The sequence below is a fragment of the Eptatretus burgeri genome, chromosome 2 (assembly GCF_056783735.1).
Source record: "Eptatretus burgeri isolate ZD-2024b chromosome 2, Ebu_testis_v1, whole genome shotgun sequence".
Taxonomy (NCBI): domain Eukaryota; kingdom Metazoa; phylum Chordata; class Myxini; order Myxiniformes; family Myxinidae; genus Eptatretus; species Eptatretus burgeri.
In genome coordinates this window covers 33,396,459-33,423,006 of record NC_140962.1, presented here as the reverse complement: position 1 = coordinate 33,423,006, position 26,548 = coordinate 33,396,459, and the positions used below count along the sequence as shown (strand labels likewise).

General features: G+C 47.7%; 1 long non-coding RNA gene across 1 annotated transcript in view; it reads right to left on the bottom strand.

Moving 5' to 3' along the window:
• LOC147031771 (uncharacterized) overlaps nucleotides 1-25,968 on the bottom strand; it is a 143,383-nt gene extending 117,415 nt beyond the window's left edge. Inside the window, exon 1 of the long non-coding RNA XR_015054250.1 lies at nucleotides 25,611-25,968. This is a non-coding gene — a long non-coding RNA (uncharacterized LOC147031771). The remainder of the gene's footprint in view (nucleotides 1-25,610) is intronic.
• Between the last annotated feature and the right edge of the window lie 580 nt (nucleotides 25,969-26,548).

Genomic DNA, 26,548 nt, shown 5'->3' with positions numbered 1-26,548 from the left:
AGATGACACAAAAACCCAACCAATTATTTATGAGGTCATATTTATGAGGTGGTGACGGTGCAACGGAGGCAGGCATTGGTGGAGGTGCAGCGGGTGCAGGCAGTGGTGGAGGTGCAGCTGGTGCAGGCAGTGGTGGAGGTGCAGCTGGTGCAGGCAGTGGTGGAGGTGCAGCTGGTGCAGGCAGTGGTGGAGGTGCAGCTGGTGCAGGCAGTGGTGGAGGTGCAGCTGGTGCAGGCAGTGGTGGATGTGTAGCGGGTGCAGGCAGTGGTGGATGTGTAGCGGGTGCAGGCAGTGGTGGATGTGTAGCGGGTGCAGGCAGTGGTGGATGTGTAGCGGGTGCAGGCAGTGGTGGATGTGTAGCGGGTGCAGGCAGTGGTGGAGGTGGAGCTCCCAAGATTAGGAAACAATATAGAAATTATGAGCAGAGCAATAGACATCAACCAACAGCTGTAAGAATGGTGAAGGGAGGAAGGTTTTACATTTAAGAAGTAGTGGGAATCATTTCGGGGACAAAGGGAGTATTTCCGGAATGATGGCCGAATGTTAAATAGAAAGGGGGCAGCAAGGTTTGCAGTGGGAATTGAGGAAGGAATTCAGGCTTTTATTTAGGTCAGCAGAGGGTGGCAAAGCTTTTAAGGAAGGAACGGATGATGTAATTGTGATAAGTAAGGCCAGGCAAGAAAATATAATTTCAGGAAGGGAAAAGTTAAATAGATACTATACCAATGCCAGAAGTTTGAATAATAAGATGGAAGAGCTTGAAGCCAAAGTAGATAGTGAGTAGTATGATATCGTTGCAGTGAGTGAGAGATGGTTTAAGGAGGAGAGTAACTGGAGGACAGGATTATAAGGCCACAAGATGTATTGGTGTGATAGGAAGGAGAAAAGAAGAGGGATTATCTGGATGAAGGACAGCATCAAGAGAAAGTAGTGACATTAAGGAAGGAATAGATAGATGTTGAGGATTCTGTACGGGTAGAGATTACAGATTGTAAAAACAGTAACATACTGATAGGATGCTTTTATAAGGCTCCGGATGTGAAGGAAGAGGAGGAAGGAAGAGTATATGAAGAATTCAAAAGGGTACGTGGTAAGGGAAGAGTATTGATGATGGGGAATTTTAACTTGCCAGGGATACATTGGGTCTAGGAACAGGGAAAGGGCAGAGCAGATGAGGATTTCCTACTTTTAGTCCAGGTTTGCTTTTTAACCCAGTTTGTAGATAAGCCCACTAGGGGGAGTGCAGTGTTCGACCTCCATTTAAATAACGATCCCAATGTGGTGGCAGAGGTGGAGGTCAGGGAGTATTTTGGAGCAAGTGACCAGAACTTTGTGTGCAAAGATTCTGTTAGGTGTTGCAGTCCAGGATAGTAGGGTAAGGCTATTATATTTTAGGAAGGCTAATCTTGAGGGTATGAGGAGAGAATTGGGTGATGTAGATTGGGAGAAGCTAACAACAGGACAATCAGCATCAGAGAAATGGGAAACCTTTCAGGACCAAATGTGTAGAGTGCAGAGTAGGTACATTCCAATGAGGTGTAAAACTAGAGGTAGAAAGAAGCCAGGTTGGTTGAGCAGTGATGTAAGGAACGCTATTAAGGAGAAGCAGAAGGCATTTATTAGGTTTAAATAACAGGACTGGAGTTAGATTTATATCATTATCGGAGTAAACAGAGGCAAGTGAAGAAAATAAGTCGGCAAGCCAAAAGAGAGTGCGAGAAGGACATGGCCAAGAATATTAAACATATTAGCAAGGCTTTCTTGAAGTATATCAGGGGAAAAAAACAGGTTAGGACCAGTGTGTGTCCATTGAGGAATAGCACCGGGAGAGTGGTTAGTGAGGAAGGTGAGATAGCGAATGTAGGTAATTTGGTCACAGGAAATTTGGTCACCGGAAACTTGGTCATGGTAAAACGGTCACAAGGTAATTTGGTCACAGTAATTAGGTCACGGTATTATTATTATTTATTATTTACTGCATTTAAGGCCAGTGAGGCCCAAGAGCAGTAATAAACATTTTCATTTCATGGCTGGCAAATATTGTTGGCATAATGATGTATTGACCAAGATTACAGACTACTATAATGGAATCGGAATTTAAAAGTTGAGACAGAATCTCTCGGATGTTGTTTGGAATAAATTATTTCGAATTTTGCCGCCCGCCCAGCGTGCGAACAGCCGCTTTAGCCAATGGTGGCCACCTCGCCCACCGGACGGACAATTCAGTCGCGACTTTCCGGACCAACGCCGAAAACCAGTCACGGGTGTGCTCCAATGAGCACACCACGGCCTAGTCAATGTGCTACCCCCGCGCGACAGGGTCAATCGCCGAATTAATCGATATACCTAAGTATTCGCGGGCAGCCTACCGAGAGACCGTACCTCAGCGAGGCCTGCTCGGACACGAACCGCTTAAGCGGTTCGTTCCTTTCTGGGATAACCGAGCGGTGTATTATCGCGAGACTTCGCTGGACCCACCCAACGTGGTGCTCACGATCATGGCGTGGTGTTTACTCTATGCGATGCCCGTGGTGGGAATCCCACGATAACGCCAATCATGCCATGGATCAACAGGATGTTTGCCTGAGATGTCAACACCAGCAGGGAAGGAACCATGACTGCCCTGCCATTGACAGAATGGAACAAATATGGACGGAAGGGTCATTTTCAAAAAATATGCAGAGCCAAACCCAGGCAGTCTGTCCACACAAGAGATGGGCGATTCGGTCGACAAAATAGATGGAGTGTGCATTAACGGCCTTGATTTGGTAGCACCAGGTGAGAACTGCTATGCCTGCATATCAATAGAAGCGAAAATGAAGGTCAAACTGGAAACTGGCACGCAGACATTTGTTATGCCTTTGTCCCTTTTCAACAAGTTACAAGCCAGAGGTCCAGGAATCTTCTGTAACTTTTACTGCACATAGAGGACATGAGGTGACCCACAAAAGCAAGACTGACTTATTTTGCAAAGCAGGCAACAAAGAGGGGAATTTTGAATTCCACACTGTTGCCACCTCAGCCCCCCGAATTCTGGGGTTACAAGCAAGTGCTGCCCTGGATCTTCTTCAAATAGGTGCGAATGAGGCTGATGTAAATGTATGTTCTGTTCATGCTCATCACACACCACTCAAACCAAGTGAAGTCATGCTTGATTACACAGGGATTGTTTGTATGACTGGGTAGGTTTGTTCGCCCGTACCACATCCGATTAAAAGATTGAGTTTCTCCAGTTATAGAGGCTCCACGGAGAGTACCCCACAGTTTACATGTGCGCCTCAAAGAGAAACTCTCTGACATGGTGGCTAGGGGTGTAATATCTCGGGTTGGGTACATAATTTGGTTATCGTCAAAAAAAAGACAAGTCTTTGAGGTTGTGCCTTGACCCCCGTAAGCTAAATACTGCCGTAAAACGCGAGCATAATCAGATGCCAACCACGGATGATGTAATCAGCCAACTGGGAGGTAAAAAGTTTTTCTCAATCTTTGACCAGAAAAATTCGTTCTGGCAGGTGGTGCTTCAGTGCTTTGAAGTGTACTTTCAATACCCCATTCGGGCATTACTGTTTTAACTGAATTCCATTTGGCCTTTGTTCCGCAAGTCAGGTGCTGCAGAATAGGAATGAGTGTATATTTGGAGATATTGAAAGTATACACTTTATCGCTGATGATATGATAATCGCGGGCACTGATGACGCTCAGCACGATGAGAGTGTGAGGAAACTCCTTGACTGGGCCAGAGCTAGTGGAGTGAAATTTAACTGCCAGAAGATCCAATGGAAGGCATCAGAGGTCAGTTTTATGGGACACGTCTCTGCTGACAGCTTAAAGGCAGACCGCGAAAAGGTCCAAGCAAACGCGGATATGCCAACACCCAAAAGCAAGGCTGAGTTACAGCGTGCGCTGCGTGTGATCAACTACTTATCGCGTTTGATTCCTGACATGTCGGTAAAGGCCCTGTCACACCTTGACGATTTAGCCAGCGTGTGCCGACGTATGAAAAATTTGTCTAAAACGCTGGCACACGTCGAATACGTTATGTGTAAATTTTGTATACGTTAAGAGCACGCTGAAGCACGCTGGCATACGTTGTAGTACGCCGAGCTCATCGACAATTTTTAAGCATGCTCAAAATATTTTGAGGTATGCCAGCGTATGACTCACACGATCCGCATACGCTGGCCATAAGTTGTAGGCACGTTATGCGATCGTTGACACACGTTACTTGTAAGTTACTCATAAGTCGAAACACGTCGAGGTAATGTTTAGCGTACCCGAAAATTGTTTCTAACCTATGAGTAACGTGCTTTGAACCGATGAGTAACTTATCTCCAACGCATATTGACGTATTTGACGTCTTCCGAACGACCACAGAACTTACTGAACGTGTTTCAAACTTACAGCTACCGTATAATTGCGTATTGGCAGCGTTTAGGGGAATTGGTATATAAAATGGGCTTCACAGGGGGAACCGCGTCAGTGTTCCAAACTCCCTGGTTTTTTTATTATTTATTATCTTGCCAAAACGAAGTTTTTGCAAGATATGTTAGTCAGCTTGTATGTTTTTTTTTTTTTTTGTCTGTAATCACGTATAAAAAATTCTGCAGAGCACAGATATAATTGGAAATTTTTGTAACTTCGCATATCAGAGGCCTATAGAGGTCCCTTTCAGCGCATAAAATTTTGAAGGTCAAGGTCAAAGGTCAGGGTCACTTTGTCGCAAATCAGGGGAGTCGACGAAACCCTTATTTTTTAAGTAATTTTGATCGGATCGTCTTCAAACTTCATGGGAATATAGTTCATGGTCTGGCGCTCAGCTGATTAATTTTTGGTGGCGATTGGCCTTGACCTTCATGGTTAGCACCTAAGATCAAACATATTTGACCCCAAGGTCAAATTTTCAAGTTTTAGGAACCATATCATGTAGTACCTCAAATTGAACACCTCGATGAGTGCTTTCTAGATATGTCAAACTTGAGACATTATGAGGCAAACGCATATTTTTCATGGTTACTCTGTAGAACGATTCGCATCGGAATCTCTCGTAGGCAGATATTCCTCAAGGAGTCGCTCCTGGTGGATAGCAGCTTTGTTCACCTCAGTGTGGCCTTAACGAAGTCACACGTGGTCACCTTTTGGCAAGATACGGGTCACCCTGCGGGTGACATTGGTTTATTTTTTTTATTCGGCATGACGGTGATGTTGACGCTTCGATTTCCAGTGCGGTTATAATATAATATAATTAATAGGCTGCCGCTCAACGATTTATATCATAACCGCACGAGAAATCGAAGTGTCAACATCACCGTCATGCCGAAGAAAAAAGAAAAAAAACCATGGAGTCTGGAACACTGACGGGTTCCTCCTGTGAACCCCATTTGTATATACCAATTCCCCTAAGCGCTGCCAATACGCCATTATACGGTAGCCAAGTTAGAAACACGTTCAGCAAGTTCTGTGGTCGTACGGAAGACGTCAAACACGTCTACATACGTTACTCATAGGTTCAAAGCACGTTACTCATAGGTTAGAACTAAGTTTCGGGTACGCTAAACATTACCTTGACGTTTTTCGACTCGAGTAACTTACAAGTAACGTGTGGCGACGTGTGTCAACGATCGCATAACGTGCCAACAACTTATGGCCAGCGTATGCGGAACATGTGAATCATATGCCGGCATACCTCGAAATATTGTGAGCATGCTTAAAAATTGTCGATGAGCTCGGCGTACTACGACGTATGCCAGCGTGCTTCAGCGTGCTCTTAACGTATACAAAACTTACCCATAACGTATTCGACGTGTGCCAGCGTTTTAGACAATTTTTTTCATACGTCGGCATACGCTGGCTAAATCGTCAAGGTGTGACAGGGCCCTAATCACAACCCCACTTCGGCATTTGCTGAAGAAAGATTCACATTGGCAATGGCAGCCAGAGGAAGCAGCGGCATTCAGTAAGCTAAAACGAGCCATATAGTCTGGGCTGGTGCTCAAATTCTTTGACCCATCAAGACCATCTGTTTTGCAAGCTGACACATGATCAACTGCTATGGGAGCCTGTCTGCTGCAGGATGGCCGGTGGGTTGCATATGCTTCACGTTCACTGTCCGCTGCTGAAGAGAACTATGCCCAACTTAAGAAAGAGACACTCAGGGTGATGTTCGCCTTGGAGAAATTTCACCACTCTGTCTATGGATACAAGACTGAGGTGCAGACCAACCATCAACATCTCGTGACAATTGTCAAGAAACCAATGTACAGAACTTCACCAAGGCTTCAGTTGATGCTACTTCGACTTGTGTATTATGACGTGTTTGTAAAATACATTCCTGGGAAACTGCTGTACATTCCAAACACTTTGTCAAGGGCGGCTCAATCCCGATGTACGACACCATTTGAGGACATGCAGTTGAAAGTGCATCAGCTAATGACCCATCTGCAAGTCAGCCAAAGCAAGCAGGACCTGTTGCGTGGTGCCACTGCGGATGACGACTTATAATTACTGGCCGGCTACATTCTGAACGGCTGGCCAATGCACCAGACCAACCTTCCCGTGTCCATCAGACCTTTCTGGCATATCAGGGATGAGGTGCACGTGGCAAATGGCATGGTTTTTGTTGGTGAGCGTTTGGTAATTCCCGCTACACACCGGTCTGACATTCTGCGGCAAATACACAAAGGCCATTTTGGGAAAGATAAATGTAAAGCCAGGGCATGCCAAGTGGTCTTTTGGCCAAGTATCAACTCAGATATACAAAGTCTGGTTGCCATGTGCTCAATGTATGCCAAGTACAGACCAGCTAACATTAAAGAGCCACTTTTGCCACATGATCTTTCCCTGGGGGCATGGCAGAAAGTGGGAGTGGACATTTTCCACTTTGCTGGAAATCATTTCCTCCTGATTGTGGATTATTTCTCCAAATATACGGAGGTCATAAGCATTTGTGGGCTCATTGCAAAGCACGTTGTTGAAGCTCTGAAGTCCGTGTTCACCAGACATGACAAACCCAAGGAATTATTTATGGACAACATGCCATTTGCCAGTCCTGAGCTCAGGAAATTCGCCCAGGAATGGGGGTTCAAGACTACGACCTCCAGCCATACATACTCAATTCATTCGTCATAACTAGATTCCTCGAGACAGAATTTCACTTTACGTGGGTATATCCACCTGAAGTTCCAAAATCAGCCGCAATTATAATTTTGGCATGTTTTTTGTTGGAAATCACTTATAACATGTAGAAATGCAAAAAAAAAAAAAATCGAAATTTTGTTGAAAAAAAAAAGTTGCAATTTTTTTTTTTCTGTAACAATTTTTTTTTTTGGGGGGGGGGGGGTTGGAAATCACTTAAAACATGTAGAAATGCAAAAACAAATATTCAAATATTTTTTCAAAATGGCCGCCATAGCAGCCATATTGGACTTTGGACCAAGTCCAAAATCTAATGGCATGATCCTTGGACCATTCCTAATCCCCCACCAAGTTTCATCGAAATCCGTCGAGGAGTTTTTCCATAATAGTGTTCACAAACAAACAAACAAACAAATGGGTGAAAACAGTAACCTCCGTCCATCTTCGATGGCGGAGGTTAATAAAAGATGAGACCAACTAATATTCCTGAGATTGTGATTCTTCAATTTTGCAAGTAATAATGTTCGACCTAAAATAACAACAGAGTATTTCTACATTTAAAATAGGGAATTAATTATAGTGTTACGAATTTGGCAGCTATGAGCACTCAACATTCAGGTCCCTATACAACAGTTATATCGGTAAGTGTGTGTTTATAGTTAGGGCCCCCGACCTGTGTCTAACGGGAATTACATGTGTGCGCTGCGGAGTTTCTTTTACAACAAATCTCCTTCACTTCACGTCGCACACCGACGCCATTGCCCACGTGCGTTCAGCCACATACGTGGACGGAGATTTCCATCGCCTCAGATCGGGACCCCACCCAGGAAGGCAGGGGCGTGCCTCTTGTCCAATCACGCCACAGAAGGCGACTTTCCCTCGACACGACGGCCAATGAGGGTTGAGATGGCCACAGAAGGCGACTTTCCCACGACATGCCGGCCAATGAGGATTGAGATGGCCACAGAGAGCGACTTTCCCACGACGCCCCGTCCAATTAGGGTGGAGATCGCCTCAGACGGCGATTTTCTCAACCCGGAGGAAAAAGGAATATAAAGGAACGCCAGGCTCGGAGCGTCGGTCATCGTCGTCTTGGGGGTCGCAGGTCTTGATGCTGGCTGGTTCGTCTGGTCCCAGGTCACCGTCGTCTCTGTTCTTCTCCTTGGTCCTGGTTGATTGGTGCGTAGCCGGTTGGAGAGCGCAGTACCTGGTGCTTGAAGCGGTATAGTGTTGCGGGTTCGAGTCCCGCCGAGCCGGATCGTCAAAGACTACACGAGGTGGACAGGTGCAAGCACAGGCTCTGGTCTCCAGCTCACCTTTCCTCGAGCTGGATGCCTTCAATAAAGACCCGACAGGATCCATTTCTTTGGGTGTGTGTCTGTGTGTGGGCCCGCCTTCAAGTAGGATTGATTAAGTGCTTTCTTTTGCTCATTGTACATTGCATTTCTTATCGTTGTGATAGCTCTGCCCTTGTCTGTGCTTCCCCTCCCCGATTATTGTTGTGTGGTGCCACTGCGGATGACGACTTATAATTACTGGCCGGCTACATTCTGAACGGCTGGCCAATGCACCAGACCAACCTTCCCGTGTCCATCAGACCTTTCTGGCATATCAGGGATGAGGTGCACGTGGCAAATGGCATGGTTTTTGTTGGTGAGCGTTTGGTAATTCCCGCTACACACCGGTCTGACATTCTGCGGTAAATACATGAAGGCCATTTTGGGCAAGATAAATGTAAAGCCAGGGCATGCCAAGTGGTCTTTTGGCCAAGTATCAACTCAGATATACAAAGTCTGGTTGCCACGTGCTCAACGTATGCCAAGTACAGACCAGCTAACATTAAAGAGCCACTTTTGCCACATGATCTTTCCCTGGGGGCATGGCAGAAAGTGGGAGTGGACATTTTCCACTTTGCTGGAAATCATTTCCTCCTGATTGTGGATTATTTCTCCAAGTATACGGAGGTCATAAGCATTTGTGGGCTCATTGCAAAGCACGTTGTTGAAGCTCTGAAGTCCGTGTTCACCAGACATGACAAACCAAGGAATTATTTATGGACATGCCATTTGCCAGTCCTGAGCTCAGGAAATTCACCCAGGAATGGGGGTTCAAGACTACGACCTCCAGCCATACATATCCTCAATCTAATGAACAATCTGAGCGTGCAGTACAGACTATCAAGTAAGGGCTCAGAAAAGTCGCCGAGGGTGTTCACGACACCCATTTGATGTTATTATCCTGCCGGAAAACACCACGCCACAGAAGGCGACTTTCCCTCGACACGACGGCCAATGAGGGTTGAGATGGCCACAGAAGGCGACTTTCCCACGACACGCCGGCCAATGAGGATTGAGATGGCCACAGAGAGCGACTTTCCCACGACGCCCCGTCGTGTTGTGGTATAGTGTTGCGGGTTCGAGTCCCACCGAGCCGGATCGTCAAAGACCACACGAGGTGGACAGGTGCAAGCACAGGCTCTGGTCTCCAGCTGGAAGCCTTCAATAAAGACCCGACGGGGTCCATTTCTTTGGGTGTGTGTCTGTGTGTGGGCCCGCCTTCAAGTAGGATTGATTAAGTGCTTTCTTTTGCTCATTGTACATTGCATTTCTTATAGTTGTGATAGCTCTGCCCTTGTGTGTGCTTCCCCTCCCCGATTATTGTAAAATAAACACCCATTGTTGAATGTACCAGCTCGTTTCTGTGTTTCTATCATTGGTTTGCCACGCTGCGAACGGGAATTAGGAGGCTTCATTGTTGCCATAATCATGTAATCGGCCCGGCAGGAATATGGTACTCTCCGCTCGGGGTACGACTCAGATCCAGCTCGGTAATGACCCGGATCGCGCAGATCCTGCCGAGGGTGAATTTCCCCGGTAGTTTGGACGACGTGGGTATTTCGGTAAGTTGAAATTGGCAATTGACCCTATCCCACGTGGTCGACCTATTGGCGATCTTCGGTCTGATAAGGGACCTGTCGGCTCCGGAGTTATCCGGGGTGACGACCTATAAATTCCGGGTGTTCGGTGGAGCCGACTCTACTGCTCCACCTAGCGGTCGTGCTCACCACCGAGACCCGGCCCCACAACAATAGATCACCCTGTGCAGTAGGTTAGATAATCCTCCTTATCCCATGAGGCACTCAAGACTGCCAAGGCAGTTACATTGGCTGGGGGCACAATCATGGCTGGGTCGCCACTCCAACAGTGGATACTCGACTGGCTCACTCCCAACAAGCTGGTATTCATTTTGCTGACCTCACAAGGATGACAGGCTGAGACAACCCACCTTGTGTTATTTTGGCACAGCTGGGACTTGAACACTTGAACTCAGGACATTAAGGTCCTTGGTCAACTGCCTTAACAATCAAGCTTCTGTGAGGGACATAGTCGATTGGAAACAACACCAATTTGCCTTGCCAAACAGGCTGAATCAACCAACCTCGTGTCATTTTGGCACAGCTAGGACTTGAACTCAAGAATTTGAGATCCTAAGCCAACTGCCTGAACCATCAAGCTTCTAAAAGAGATATGATCAATTGGAAACGAGACCAATTTGCCTTGTCAAACTGCCATAGCACGTATCAGTCTTGGCGGCTCTCTGAAGACCGAGGTGACAAAAATTCACGAAGAGGCACACAAGGAATGAAGAGGAAATTAACAATTAAGGGTTGAGGTGGATAAAAGAAAGAATTTTTTTGTATTTTTACAAAAAATGTTTTTTGAGAGTACCTGAACTTTAAAATGAATTTTTTTTTAAAATATGGTCGCTTTTTATAATTAATTTATGCGTTGGTGGTAAGATAGAATGATTAGATGGTGGTTAGATATTATTATACCAAACTCAGTGACATAATGGTTAGAATGTCTGCTCTGAGTCTGGAAGGTCAATAGTTTGAACTCTGGCGAAGTCATACCAAAGACATGGAAAATGGTACGTGCTGCTTCCTTGCTTGAGGCTCAGCATTAAAAGAAAAGAACAGAGCACAGACAAACAACCACAAGTTAGCAACAGTAGCACATGCCTTGATGGGGCTAATGTCATGAAAGGATATTTCTTGTTTGGAAACTCGTGTGTGTGTGTGTGTGTGTGTGTGTGTGTGTGTGTGTGTGTGTGTGTGTGTGTGTGTGTGTGTGTGTGTGTGTGTGTGTGTGTGTGTGTGTGTGTGTGTGTGTGTGTGTGTGTGTGTGTGTGTGTGTGTGTGTGTGTGTGTGTGTGTTCTATATACTAATTCTGTAATGCACGTTTCCCAGGGGACTTCTTTTTTTTTTTTTGGCGTAAATTCTTTTCTTTTGGAAATGTTGTACTGATATCAAAACCTACGTATGAACATTCAGAGGACATTGCAACTTCATGTTTAAATTTCAAACAACATTTCCTATAAAACTACCAGTGAACACATCTGTCAGATCCAATCACTTTTTTTTTTTTATACTCGGGTAATCTACTCCATAGGTACACAGGACGAACATTGAATGCGGTTTGGAAGTGATGGTGGATGCCAGAGTATTCGTTTGCAGTTTGTGTGATGAGGGGGAAGGGAAAGGCTGAATTTGGGTGAGCTATTTGCTCCGAGGCCACTGTGTGAAGGGTTAGGCATTCTGCTGGGTGGCATTCGTGTGCAATCAATAGAAACGCACCTATAAGTTTTCCAAAACATTGCAGCGAGTTGTGTTCAGTACAATCCAGTTTAACGTTTACATTTCTGCAGCAAGCGATAGGGCTTCATTGACAGGGGCCACAAAAGTGTGGATGACGTTCTATTGCTAAGTGCATTTCCTTCATTTCAAGAAAGAATTTTTTGAAAAGTAAAACAAAATGACAACTCAAGCATGCACCGACATGAATTCATTTGCGCAGTGAATAATACAACAGCCGTGTTTGTTTATTATTTCAAGGAAATAATCTGCAGAAGCTTGTATTAGTGCTGGACACGATGCAAGACCACGACGACGAACCTTTGCAACATTGTTCCAAAAATTGGGACTATGTGGCACATAACCTGAAATTCGTTTTCCACATATTGAAATGTAATAAATCCCAACACACCAAAAAAAAAAAGAGTGCCTGGAGTTAAAACTGTGATGTAAAGTCCTGATGGCAATGATGATATCCAGAGCAATACATCAATGTGTTCATAAATTCTCACTGAAACAGTCTGGTTATCCTGCAAATATGGCAAAGAGCTCAATCACTGACAATTCCAAGTCAAGATGGGGATGGGGGATGGGGGAGGGGGAGGGGGGGTCAATTTATTGTGTCAGCCAAGAGCACAAAGCGTGAGGAGTGGGGGGGCAGACTCAGGGCCTCCCCTTGGTGTTAGTAGAATGAATGTAATGTCTACAAATACATTTGTCCATACCGATTAAAATCTATAGTAATTTCTACTATTTTACAGGAAACGTGGGATCCTCCCAACCCACCCCACTCACATCGCGAGAAATATTTTGGTTTCACCTCTGGTGCTCACAGTTGACACTGTAAGTTAAAGCATTCCATGAGAATATGGATGTCTGGATTTGAACAGAATCGGTGGATGAGGAATGTATGTATCTTGGTGAATCTGGTACTCCTGCGTTCTGCATTCGCCCTCATGAAGACTGAGAGCCAAGCAAAAAACATCCCCATCAATATCTTCCCATCCACATGCAGCAATGTCATTGGTCTAAACTGCTTCTCCTTCGGAATATACACTCCTTCCACCATACTCCATTGACAGGGCATCAAACCTTGCCGCCACACAACCTTCAAAGCCTTCCATAAATACCGCCTGATTCCTACACGACTACTAAACACTTTATGTGGTACCACACTTAGTTCTGAGCCAATGTCGTCCATGCCTTCCTCAAAACTGCCTCAACCTCAAACAACTTCAGCTCTGAAATCAAATTGAATTACAGGCTCTGTTGATCTCACCAAACCTTGTGTATCCTCAATCGCTTCATCCCTCCTTGCATCTGTGTAAGGTAACATGCAGGTGACATTCTAACTCTTCCTTTGGTACCTTTTGCGTACTGGATCTAGACTGATCCAATAGATCCCTCATAAATTGAAACGAGTTCTCAAAGAACTCGAACTCTCTCATATTATATATATATATATATATATATATATATATATATATATATATATATATATATATATATATATATATATATATATATATATATATATATATATATATATATATATCTTTCTCTCACCTCCCCCCCCCCCCTTCACCTTCACCTCCTCATCATTTTTGCCGTTTTCAACTTCACCAACCTCAATCTCCCCTGCATCTTCAATACCTCAAGCCCATTCCCCTTTCCTTCCCCAGCCTCCTTCCATCTCCTGCTCAAGGCATTCAACTCCTTCCTCAACTCCTAGATCTCCCTCTGCCTCCTTCTCATACCATCAACCCACTCTTTCACTCCAAACATTACACGTATGCATATTCAGCCAATCTCATTCATCTTCTTCAATCTACCCTCCACCCTTCCTTTCAAACTCTCAAGCACCTCGCACACCACCTCATCCATCCTTTCCATGCTCTACTCTCTCTCTAATACCCAGTCAGTCACTTTACTCTCATTCCCCTCACCTCCTTTCCCCGTTGAAGTACAACTTAAGACCAACAACACTGTGGTTTGCGACCTGGCTGATTCACCCAGTCTTGCATACACTTGCAAAGAATAGCTTATTCACCTTTGAGCTGTTTAACCTTCGTTAAAATCTCAACTCGGCTATAAACTGTCACCCTGAGGTTTCACAAGCAGGTATCAATGAGTTCATCATCCACTCGGAGGAAGTTGAGTTGGACGACTCATCTACAGAACCAGTACTAATTGTTGGCGAATGGTAAGGATCCCGTGGTGTCTGTTGTGAAGTGCAGGGGCAGGCACCATCAACAAATTCAAAATTCCTGCCCAAATCACCTTTCGTAGAATCCTAGGCCTGGTAAGCCAGCTTATAAATGACTGGCCAAAAGTGTGCCCCAGCTAATGCCACAAAAAGGTGGGAGTAATTTGGGCTGTTAAAGATGTGTGTGTGTGCGTGTGGTTTTTTTGTTGGTTTTTTTTTTTTTGCACTGGCATACATGTGTACATACATATATGTATCTAAATGTTGTTTAAAAATATTTCAAAACCGCAATTGAAACATGACATTTATAGCATAACCAAAAAGGTCCTGAGTTTATTTGTATACAAGCAAATACAACCCATCACATCACTGACAGGGGGTATTAAGGAGGGGAGCTGAGAGAGGAGGGAGAGGAGGGAGAGAGAAGAGGCAAGAGGGAGGTGGGTGTAGCTATGCCTCGGGAGGGAGGGATGCGAGGACGGGGTGAGAAAGAAAAGAGAGAAAAAGAGAGAGAAAGAGAGAGAGAAAGAAAGATAGAAAAGTATGAAAAAAAAACAAGCTCGAATGAGCCGAGATCCTCGTCCTCTTAATGATGACGTCATAAAAACGAATATGACGTCATTGTGATGTTTCAGGATTGCGATAAATTATCTGTGCTAATGCCCGGCTTGATTCCCACAAACAAAATTCAAACAGCTTGCCTAGTTTCGGAGATAATGGAATAGGCGATTTCCATTAGCGGCGATATTATGACGTCAACTTTTTTTCTCGGAAGAATTTCCAAAATCGGAGATGGTTACTGCCTGCGCGTGTGCTTTCTGCAGATACATGGCAAGTTTCACGAAGATCCGATGAAAACTCTGGGTTGTGAAACAAAAAATGTCAAAAAATAGGAATGACGTCATAAAAATGATATGACGTCATAGTGATGTATCATATGTGCGGTAATTCATCTCTGCTAATGCCCTGTTCGATTACCGCAAACAAAATTCAAAAAAAGCTTGCCTAGTTTTGGAGATAATTTTTAAGATTTTCATTAGCGGAGATATTTTGATGTCATAACTTTTTTTTCTAGGAGGAATTTTCAAAATCGGAGATGGTGACTGTCTGCGCAGGGTATCTTTACATATATATGCCAAGTTTCAGGAAGTTTCAATGAAAACTGTGGGCTGTGAAACCAAAAAAGTCCACAAGAACAACAACAACGTGAGTAAGACTTAGAGATCCTCCACGAGGATCTAAAAAAGAAGAGAGAAAGGTCAGGGGTGGAGGTAGAGTTAGTAAAGAGAATATGTTATGCTTAATGACTGAACACACAAAAAAACAAACTCATGTCAGAACAGCAGTACACACGACAACACAACAGAGTTTGTAAAGTAATCCACTGGCACATCTGCAAAAACTTTGATATCCCAGTTCCAGAAAGTTTGTGGGAACATGAACCAAAAGTAATCACTGAAAACATGGAAGTACCTCCCGCTCATGTACGAACTAATGATCCCATCGAGTGTGAACATCAAAAACAAAGCTTTGCAACCAGATATTATACTTTGGGACAAAAAAAAAAAGAGAAGGCATTGCTGATTGAGGCATTAATACCAGTGATTTTGGACTAAACGATGCAGAAATCAAGAAAATTACCAAACACCAAGACCTCAAGAATTAATTGAAAAGATCCTGGAGGCTGAAAAATACCAAAGTTGTACCAGTGATATCTGGAGCGATGGGATTGATGATGAAGAACCTCAGAGAGATATTTAACATAGAGGCAATAACCCTGGGCACTCACCTCGTCGTGGCTGGATAAGATAACCAGGCATCCACTGGTAGGCATGGATGACCCACAAAATATATAATGGAGAAGAAAGTAAATACCTATGGATGTTTTTTTAAAATGCCATCAACAAACATTGGTACATCACAGGTGACAGTTGTGGTCAAGTTTCATTGAAATTGTGTGTGTGGTTTCAGAAAAGAAAGCAAATACATATTTTGGGGGGGCAACCCCCCTCTCTCCATAGACCCTCATCGACCCCATTTTTTTTTTATGTCGTGAACCAACTTTAGTACATCACGGGTGGTGAAGATGGTGGTCAAGTTTTATCAGAATTGTATGTGGAGTTTTGGAGAAGAAAGCATATACTTATTTTTTGGAGGGGGGGGGGCAGGGGAAACCCCCTTATATCCCCAAAGGGCCAGATTTTTCAAATGTCATGAACAAACTTTGGTACATTATGGGTGATGAAGGTTGTTGTCAAGTTTCATCGGAATTGTGTGTATTGTTTAAGAAGAAAGCAAATACCTCTTTGGGGAGGCAACCCACTCCCACCCCCACCCTTAACTCCCTTTGTAGACCTCTTCAGACACATATATATATATATATATATATATATATATATATATATATATATATATATATATATATATATTTATATTTATATTGTTGTGGTTACCAAATTCGCAAACCACCATTCAGGTCCCTAAGGTGAGATATCTCCGTAAGTATATGTGTAGTTAGGCCCAAACCCGTTGTCTAGTGGGAATACATGTCATTCATGCGTGCTGCGACTCTTCAGGATAGCCGTTTTTCTTTAACTATCTTTATTTTGGACCAACCGCCATGATCACCACCGCCAACCGCGTCTCAACAGTCGTCACAACATCAACCACCCACCACAACGCCACTTCACCACAACAGCCACGACCTTTCCCGTCACACCTCGCAACCGTCGCATCGCCACCGTTCTTGCGCCGCTTGTGGGTACCGGTATTGGACTCGTGCAGGGCGCGCGCCGAACAGCGTGTACAAAACCACGGATTTTCCGCTCCAAAAACGGATCAAAAACGACACACGCCCACTTTTGTTCCGTCCAATCGGTGAGCGAGGGGCGATTTGGCCCCGCCTCCAGGGCGTTGGAGGGCGGTCGCGATATGCAAATTCATGGATCAAAATGCATTCACGCCCACTTTTTCTCGGGCCAATGGGGAGCGAGGTGAAAGGTCGAAGGCAGGGGGTCAAAGGCGAAGCCACGGGGCTTATATAAGCGGCTGCGTTCGTCAGAAAAGGGTTGGTCGTTGGTCGTCGTCGTCGTCGTCGTGTGCGTTGGAGTCGGAGCGAAGAGGACGGAGCTGTGGAGAGGCGGCGAAGGCAGACGAGTGGGTGCTCGCGTCGGTGCCGGGAGCTGCACACCAGGGAGGCCGACGGCGCGACCTGGTCGAGGTGGAGACGCTCGTCGCGGGACTCGAGACAGAGTAAAAATCCTCCTTTCCCCGAGCATCAGCAACCCCCTCCTGTTTCCCCCCGCGCTGAGATAGTGCGACCAAGGGGGCCCCTTTTCCCACCCCCTACCAGACACTGTCCGCGAGGCCCGCGGAGTTGAGGCACCATCGCCGCTCCGCGTCTCATCACCAGACGGGTAGGCCCGACCCGGTCTCGGCCTCAGGCCCGCCTCATCCTTGAGGGTGTTCTTTTTCTTGGTTTTGGGTATGTGTTGTCGGCGCCGTCTGTGAAGTAGAATTGTACAAGTGTTGCCGTGTGCTCGGTAGTCGGTATTAGCTCTGCATTGTGTCTTCGCTTTTACATTTGCTTTTTGTGTAAAATTGCATTGTGTTTCTCTTCTTTTCTATGTGCTTTTGGTGGAATTGTATATGTGTGCTTTCCGTTCATCGCGAATAAATGTGCTTTATGTTGAACTGTTTCCCGCTTCGCTTCGTCCTTTCTCTCATTGAATCCTCATCTTGCTTCACGTAAAGGGTTGGTAGTGGGCTGAATACGCCCGATAATTAATCGAACCGTCGAGGCCGACGATAACACCGCTCGGTTATCCCGATAGTACGGAACGGGTCGCTTAAGTGGCCCGTGTCCGAAGTCGACCTGCGGCGAGGTGCGATCGCCCGGTCTACCCTCCGTGTGGGTACTTAGGTAGGTCGAATTTGGCGAGCAACCCTATCCCACGCGGGGGCCGATTGGCTCGATCGCGGTGAGACCGAAAGGTCCACCCGTGACTGGTTCCCGGCGTTAGTCCGAGAGGGTCACGACTGGATTGTCCGTCCGGTGGGCGACGTGCCGCGATTCGAGTTACGTGGCCGTCAGCACGCCGGCGGGCGCGAATCCGTAACACTGGTGTCAGGTCGTGCGATACAAATCCATCGCCCTCCTCGCGGCACTGGTATCGGAGAACAGGAAAACGGGCTCTCCTGGCTCCAGCTAAATTCACGGGAATCAGTCCAGGGGTGAGAGAAGCGACCCCCGATTCCCTCCAAATTACGAGCGATTCAAATTAACCCTTTAAGAGAAGCAAGATGGCGTCTCAAGGCGAGCGGGAGCCGGGGGTATTAGAAATGGATGTAGAATGTGTAGAATCCATGGCTCAGGATGAAATCCCCGTGCAGGAAATGTTGGTTGTACAGGAAAACGAACTCGCCCAACTGAACCCAGAGCCCGAAATGGGTGCGGCAGCGGCTGCGGTGTATGACACCTCTCCTCATCCTCTCCACCAAAACCCCCCCCCGACCCTTGCCGAAACGGCTCACCCAAGCGCACCCGACATGGCCCAGCTATGCGCCATGCTGGCGGCAATGACAAATGAAATGAAAAACGAAATGAAAGGCATGAACAAGCAAATAAGCGGAATGGAAGCAAACATGAAGGAAGAAATGAAAGAGCTGCGGGGTGAGACGCAGAACATGGGCCGATGCCTGCAGGCGGGCATGAAGGCCGTGACCAGGGAGCTGGGAATGGCGACTCCACGTGTGGGAGCAAACGAGCTGGAAGGGGGTGCAACGGCTGACAGGCCCGCGGTGGAGGCGGGTAAAAAAATAATTCGGGGGGCGTGTTGGGCGAGGGTCGTGACAGAAGAATCGATGGTGACCAAAAGGGAAAAATTAAATGGGGAGACTAAAACGTGTGAGACGAGACACGAGGTGACGACAACAGAAACTTATAAATGTATAGAGACACGGGAGACAGAAAAAATAGAGGAGAGACTGCACGATGAAGACGGGGTAAGTGACGCACACACACACACACACGGAGGTAGTGGAGGATAATGGGGGTGAGCTGGCGGACTGGGTAGAGTCCCAGTGCGAGCACCTGGATGACCTCCTCCAGGAACGAGGGGAGCGAGTATGCCCCCTTGAGGTGAGTCACGACCAGGTGAGTTCGGTCGTGCTTTGCGAGGTCAGGAGTGCTGTGGACGGGTGCACGGAGAGCTTGGGGGGTATAGAGGCCCCGGAGACCCTTGTGGGGACACAAATCCCCAGTGTGGTTGTCCCGGTGTGTGTGGTGCAGGGTGTGAGTGCGTCCCCGTGTGTGGAAGCGACCCCGTGTGTGAGTGGTGTGGTGGCGATGGTGCCAGAGTACGTGCTTCCCAGACGCCGTGTGTGGATGAGGCACCGTGTGTGGAAGAGGCCGTGTGTGTGGATGAAACGGCCAGTGTGGATGAGGCACCGCGGGTGAGTGCCCCCGCGTGTGTAAGTAGTATGGTTTGTGTGAGTAGTGAGGCACGCGTGAGTGAACGGCCGAGTGCAAGGGAGACCGTGTGTGTGAGAGAGCGGTATGTGAGGGAGATGTCGGTCGGCATGTGTGAACACGCAGCCGCGTCTCCCGGTGTGAATGTAATGGAATGGAGTGTGAGCGTCGTAACACGCAGGTGTGCGTGTGTTAAATGGCGACGACGACGGCGACATGAGAGGAAAGAAAGCCGGGTAGCGGCTGAAGTTGTTTCGGGGACCGTGCCGGGTTCACCCAGCAGTGAGCACGAGGTCCGTGCTGTGCAACGCACGAGACCACCACGTGCTCGCTTGCGAGGGTGAAGTCCCGGTCCGGAAACGCACGCGGTGGATTTGCCGATCCCGCGGACGGACAAAGTTAAGGCAGGACTACGGATTTGGACCGGACGGGTTCTCCACGCGATCGTGTGTGTTAAGCTCCAACGGGCAAAGCACATGTGTTCGCGTGGGGAACCCCTCGAGACGTGGGGCTTGTGTTTTTTTTTTATGCGCACGGTGACGCCATGGCTGCACGTGGGGTTGGAATCCGGCAGGAGGGGTATCCCTGCCGGATGGTACCGTCCAAGGAGGGACGAGGAACACGTGCAGCTGCATGACGTCACGGGCAGGTGCAAAGTGCGCGAGCTCTGAGTTGCCGCGCTGGTGCTGCGAATATAAAGAAAAAAAAAAAAAAAGAAAAGCAAGCCTCACTTTCGGGTGCACAGGATTCCTGGGCAAGGGGTGGAAGACCCCCTTAACCGGGGCACAGGATGGAAACTAGTTAGGGGGAAGGGTTAGCTTAGTTAGACCGACTTCATGGGGCAGGGGTAAGTCCTCATGGAGTCTGTGGAATGGATTAGTTAGAGGGATTTAGTGAGCTTTAGGTTGGGAAATAAAAGTTATTTTAGAGATTTGGAGACAGTGACAGACTTGTGGATGTGTAGTGGGGACGTAGCTTAGCTACGTAGTGTTAAAAGGAACGTGCTGTAGTTTAAGGGACGACGTGGGAGCACGAGTTAGTTAGGGGATGTAGTTAGGAGGATGGCAGAGTTCAGCGGTGTGTGTGTTGAAGAGTTGGTGAGTTGTGAGGTGAGTACTTGTTGAGTGAGTGAGGCCAGCGGGTCTGTGTGTGTGGAGTGAATGGGGAATGCATGGTGCGATGAGTGATTGGGGGGAGGAGTGACTCCCGCCCAAGGGACCCCGGGGTCAGTATAAAGTGAGTTAGGGGGTTAGTCAAATTGAAAAATGGAGGTCGTTTTGTTGTTGGTGGGTGTGTAGGCTCGAAACCCGTTTGGAGGGGTGCAGGAGCCCTGTTGACGGGCTTGAGAGCGTGGCTGCGAAAGGTGAGTATCGCTGAGTGGGTACCCCGGGCACCAGGCTAGTCGGCCGCGGTAGGCCATGGGCCCATGGGGGGCCGGGATAGAGTAGTGGGCACGGGTGCGCCTGATTGGTGCGGGGGCCCGGGGCGCCATTAGCCGCGTGGGCAGTGTTGTGGGCATGGGTGACCCTCGGAAAGGGGCCCGGGAAGCCAGCCTGCCACGTGTGCGTTTCAGGGGAGGTGCCATGGGGGGCACTCCCCGGTGTTAGGGAGCTGGTAGGCTCGGAGGCAGTGTAGTGCCCGGGGGTGTCATAGCGGGAGATTCGGCAGAGGGTCGTGCCTGCCAAAGGGAGCCACGTGTCCCAGCCATGAGACCGTGTGAGGGCACGGAGAGAAAATTGGGGGGCGAGGCCCGAAATTGTAAGGACACCAACACAGGCGACGGGAATCTGGGTTGTTAGAACCAATAGTTTAAGCGAGAGGCGCTTGTTGAAAGCCCCGGGGTAGTTTAACAGTTAAATGGTTAGGGGAGATTAGGAGATGTACCCCTCCGCACCATCCATCCCCTCGCTGTCGTTGTGGGCCGCTGGACCCACTTTGGTTATAGATCGCCGAACTCTGGGGAGGCCATTCTGAGGCTTCGTTGGGCCTCGACACAGGACGTTAGCTCTCCCTTATTCCCCTCCGGGAAGGGAACGTAGGGGTTGGGAGTAGGCTAGGTGACAGAATAGGTTAGCCGAACAAGGACAGTAAAGGGGGTTAGGGGACGATTTATAGGGGGAAGTAAAAAAAAAATAAAAAAAAAAATAAAAAAAAAATAAGTTGGGGCTAAATTGGGGTTTGACAAATTAAGGGAGTGGGTATGTACAGTGACAGGCAAAGGCGATAGGTTGGGAGGGAGACAGGTAGGTAGGTCCGAGCCCGCCTTCCAAGTGGCCAGCACCACCGCACTCCCTCCACCAACCTCCACTGAACGGCAAAGGCTGGCCAACTTCATCGGCTGGCCGTGTGTTGCTGCGAGGCCTGTGCCGGCTGGATCGTCTGCAGCTGCTGTGCTGCAAGGCCTGTGCCGGCCCACTTCATCTGCCGGCTGGCTGTTTTTCTTCAAGGCCTGTGCCGGCCAGTTCATCTGCCGGCTGTGTTTGCCTGCAGCGGCCTTCTTCTGCGGGCTGTGTTTGCCTGCTGCCTTTGCCATGCCATGCCCACTGCCCATGTTCACCAGCCCCGTTCAATTTTTGCTTTGCCCCCCCCCCCCTGTTCATTGCCATGTGCGCCAGGATCAAGGCAACAGTTTGCAAGCTGCGAGAACTGCCCTGTTGGCAGCTACAACACGGGCCTGCAGTGGCGGCCCGTGCACCGTGTTTGTGTTCATCCATCCATTCGTTGTGCTCATTGCGTGTGCCACTTGAGCTGGCACGGAGACTGCGTTGTGCAGCCCATGCACCGTTGTGGTTCACTGCGTTCAGTTCAAAAGGGAAGGCCTTGGACTGCGTGTGAGCAGCCAGCCACGTTCCCTGTCACCGGCATTGTTTTGAGCCAGAGACTGCATGTGAGCAGCCTGGCTCCCTGCTAACTGCTTTTCTTTTGCAGAGTTCATTGATCCTGGGCCATGGTTTAGTGTAAAATTTGTAAGTTAAGGTTAAGATGTACTGTAAATATGAGTGCGCCCCCGGCATGTCTGTCCTAGCGCCGGCAATTTTATTTAAGTCGTCCGTGTGAGTGAGTTTGTTTAGGTAGTTACGCAGCCCTCAGGTTATTTATTTTGGGGACACGAATACCATGAATGTCGCACTCAGGGATCCGTAGGTAAAATGTACTAGGGGAAAACTACACATGATGGCACACGAAAATTTGACGACTCGGGACGAGTCTGTAAAAAGGGGAGGGGGTAGTGTTGTGGTTACCAAATACGCAAACCACCATTCAGGTCCCTTAGGTGAGATATCTCCGTAAGTATATGTGTAGTTAGGCCCAAACCCGTTGTCTAGTGGGAATACATGTCATTCATGCGTGCTGCGACTCTTCAGGATAGCCGTTTTTCTTTTACTATCTTTATTTTGGACCAACCGCCATGATCACCACCGCCAACCGCGTCTCAACAGTCGTCACAACATCAACCACCCACCACAACGCCGCTTCACCACAACAGCCACGACCTTTCCCGTCACACCTCGCAACCGTCGCATCGCCACCGTTCTTGCACCGCTTGTGGGTACCGGTATTGGACTCTTGCAGGGCGCGCGCCGAACAGCGTGTACAAAACCACGGATTTTCCGCTCCAAAAACGGATCAAAAACGACACACGCCCACTTTTGTTCCGTCCAATCGGTGAGCGAATGGCGATTTGGCCCCGCCTCCAGGGCGTTGGAGGGCGGTCGCTATATGCAAATTCATGGATCAAAATGCATTCACGCCCACTTTTTCTCATGCCAATGGGGAGCGAGGTGAAAGGTCGAAGGCAGGGGGTCAAAGGTGAAGCCACGGGGCTTATATAAGCGGCTGCGTTCGTCAGAAAAGGGTTGGTCGTTGGTCGTCGTCGTCGTCGTGTGCGTTGGAGTCGGAGCGAAGAGGACGGAGCTGTGGAGAGGCGGCGAAGGCAGACGAGGGGGTGCTCGCGTCGGTGCCGGGAGCTGCACACCAGGGAGGCCGACGGCGCGACCTGGTCGAGGTGGAGACGCTCGTCGCGGGACTCGAGACAGAGTAAAAATCCTCCTTTCCCCGAGCATCAGCAACCCCTCCTGTTTCCCCCCGCGCTGAGATAGTGCGACCAAGGGGGCCCCTTTTCCCACCCCCTACCAGACACTGTCCGCGAGGCCCGCGGAGTTGAGGCACCATCGCCGCTCCGCGTCTCATCACCAGACGGGTAGGCCCGACCCGGTCTCGGCCTCAGGCCCGCCTCATCCTTGAGGGTGTTCTTTTTCTTGGTTTTGGGTATGTGTTGTCGGCGCCGTCTGTGAAGTAGAATTGTATAAGTGTTGCCGTGTGCTCGGTAGTCGGTATTAGCTCTGCATTGTGTCTTCGCTTTTACATTTGCTTTTTGTGTAAAATTGCATTGTGTTTCTCTTCTTTTCTATGTGCTTTTGGTGGAATTGTATATGTGTGCTTTCCGTTCATCGCGAATAAATGTGCTTTATGTTGAACTGTTTCCCGCTTCGCTTCGTCCTTTCTCTCATTGAATCCTCATCTTGCTTCACGTAAAGGGTTGGTAGTGGGCTGAATACGCCCGATAGTTAATCGAACCGTCGAGGCCGACGATAACACCGCTCGGTTATCCCGATAGTACGGAACGGGTCGCTTAAGTGGCCCGTGTCCGAAGTCGACCTGCGGCGAGGTGCGATCGCCCGGTCTACCCTCCGTGTGGGTACTTAGGTAGGTCGAATTTGGCGAGCAACCCTATCCCACGCGGGGGCCGATTGGCTCGATCGCGGTGAGACCGAAAGGTCCACCTGTGACTGGTTCCCGGCGTTAGTCCGAGAGGGTCACGACTGGATTGTCCGTCCGGTGGGCGACGTGCCGCGATTCGAGTTACGTGGCCGTTCGCACGCCGGCGGGCGCGAATCCGTAACAATATATATATATATATATATATATATATATATATATATATATATATATATATATATATATATATATATGCAATCACAGGTAATGAAGGTTGTGGTCAAATGTAATTGAAATCATGTGTTGTTTCTGAGAAGTTGCAAGTATTTGTGGAAGGACAGACGGACGGACGGACGACACGCCATCCCAAAAGCTCTGTGGAACTACTTTAGAGGTGTGCTAAAAAAACATCCCTGGGAATATTATAACAAACGAACTACATATGGAAGCTGTCCGGGGCTCAGCGACGACCCTGAAGAGAGCCCTCGTCACAAAACCTTGAGAACAGAAAACTTCACAGCTTGGTCCATGAATCGTGACCCCTTTACTGAAATGAAGGTGGATGAGCCTGCTCTGGGAGGACTCCATTCCACATTGTGAAACCCACATACAGTATGTACATATCAAAACAACAACAACAACAACAACAAAACACACACACACACACACAATTTCTGGAATCAGTAGGTTGTCATTGTGATTACCGACTACAGTACGTACTGTATAAAACCCAGAAACCTTGAGTCGTTTTCACCGAAAAACATCGTCACATTTACACAGACGTTTCAGGGATTATTATACAAACATTATTCTTTATAAACAGCTGCGTGTGACGGGGAAAAAAAACTTCCTCGGTAATTTATAAAACACGTAAATACTGAAAACGGCTCGGAAATCGGACATTATCAAATATATTTTACTTGGAAACTCACAAAGGGAAACATATAACGTTCGTCAAGCAAATCCGGTAACCGGATACTTTATAAACAGACGTGAGGACGAAGGAAAACCTCATAGAACCTCCATCAGATCGGGGATGAAACTTTACCACCACGTTTACCACCACGTTAACCACCACGTTTACCACGTTAACTACCACGTTAACCACCACGTTTACCACCACGTTTATCACCACGTTAACCACCACGTTAACCACCACGTTAACCACCACGTTAACCACCACGTTAACCACCACGTTAACTACCACGTTTACCACCACGTTTACCACCACGTTAAATACCACGTTTACCACCACGTTTACCACCACGTTAACTACCACGTTAACTACCACGTTAACCACCACGTTTACAACCACGTTTACCACCACGTTTACCACCACGGACACGGTGCACGAAACAGTCATGACATGTCACGTCCACACATCCGCGGAGAGTCCGTACAGATCCAGATCTACTCGTATGTACCAGGTCCGTGTGTGCTGTGTACATACCTCCACCTTGTAGTATCTGTGGACTGTACATCCCGATCAGGACACGAACTGTACGGTACAGCTCGTAAAGTGGCTGAAGCACTCAAAGCCTCCAACGGAACGCCTGACTTGGCAAGCGATTACCAATCGCCGTCGATACAACAACACAACGGGAATCGCCCGTGAAACGTCTCAAATGAACAAATCAACACTTTTTACGGAGTCGGAACTGCTGATACTTTCAAATCTGGAACTTACATCTATTTATTGTTAAGAAATCGTTGTGGCCTGTTTCAAATCAAAGCATGACTGAGCAGGCCAAAACATAAAAAAACATGGCGGCTTCAGACCCCAGCGAGGTTACCTTGGAAACGCCTTAAGACCCCAGAGGGCGAGGTGGCCGAGGATCGCCTGATGAAGGATACAATTAAATAAGGCCGTTAATTATATCTTCAAAAGGGGTGTTTTAATCAACCCAAACTACCAATTTTGACTTGCAATTTCTTGGAGTTTTCTTAGTATGCATGCAAAGTTTCAGGCTGCTCGGTTTTATGGTTTTGGAGTTATGGAGCACACACACACACACATACATACACACACACACACACACACACACACACACACACACACACACACACACACACACATACACACACACACACACACACACACACACACACACACACACACACACACACACACACACACACACACACACACACACACACACACACACACACACACACACACATACACACATACACACACATATACACACACACACACACACACACACACACACACACACACACACACACACACACACACACACACACACACACACACACACACACACACACTGCCTTTTATGAAAATAGACCAGTACGTGCCCGTAAAAAAAAAAAAACATTTTCAAACCGCGAGCAAGAAACAACCACACAGGCCATTTCTTCGCTCTC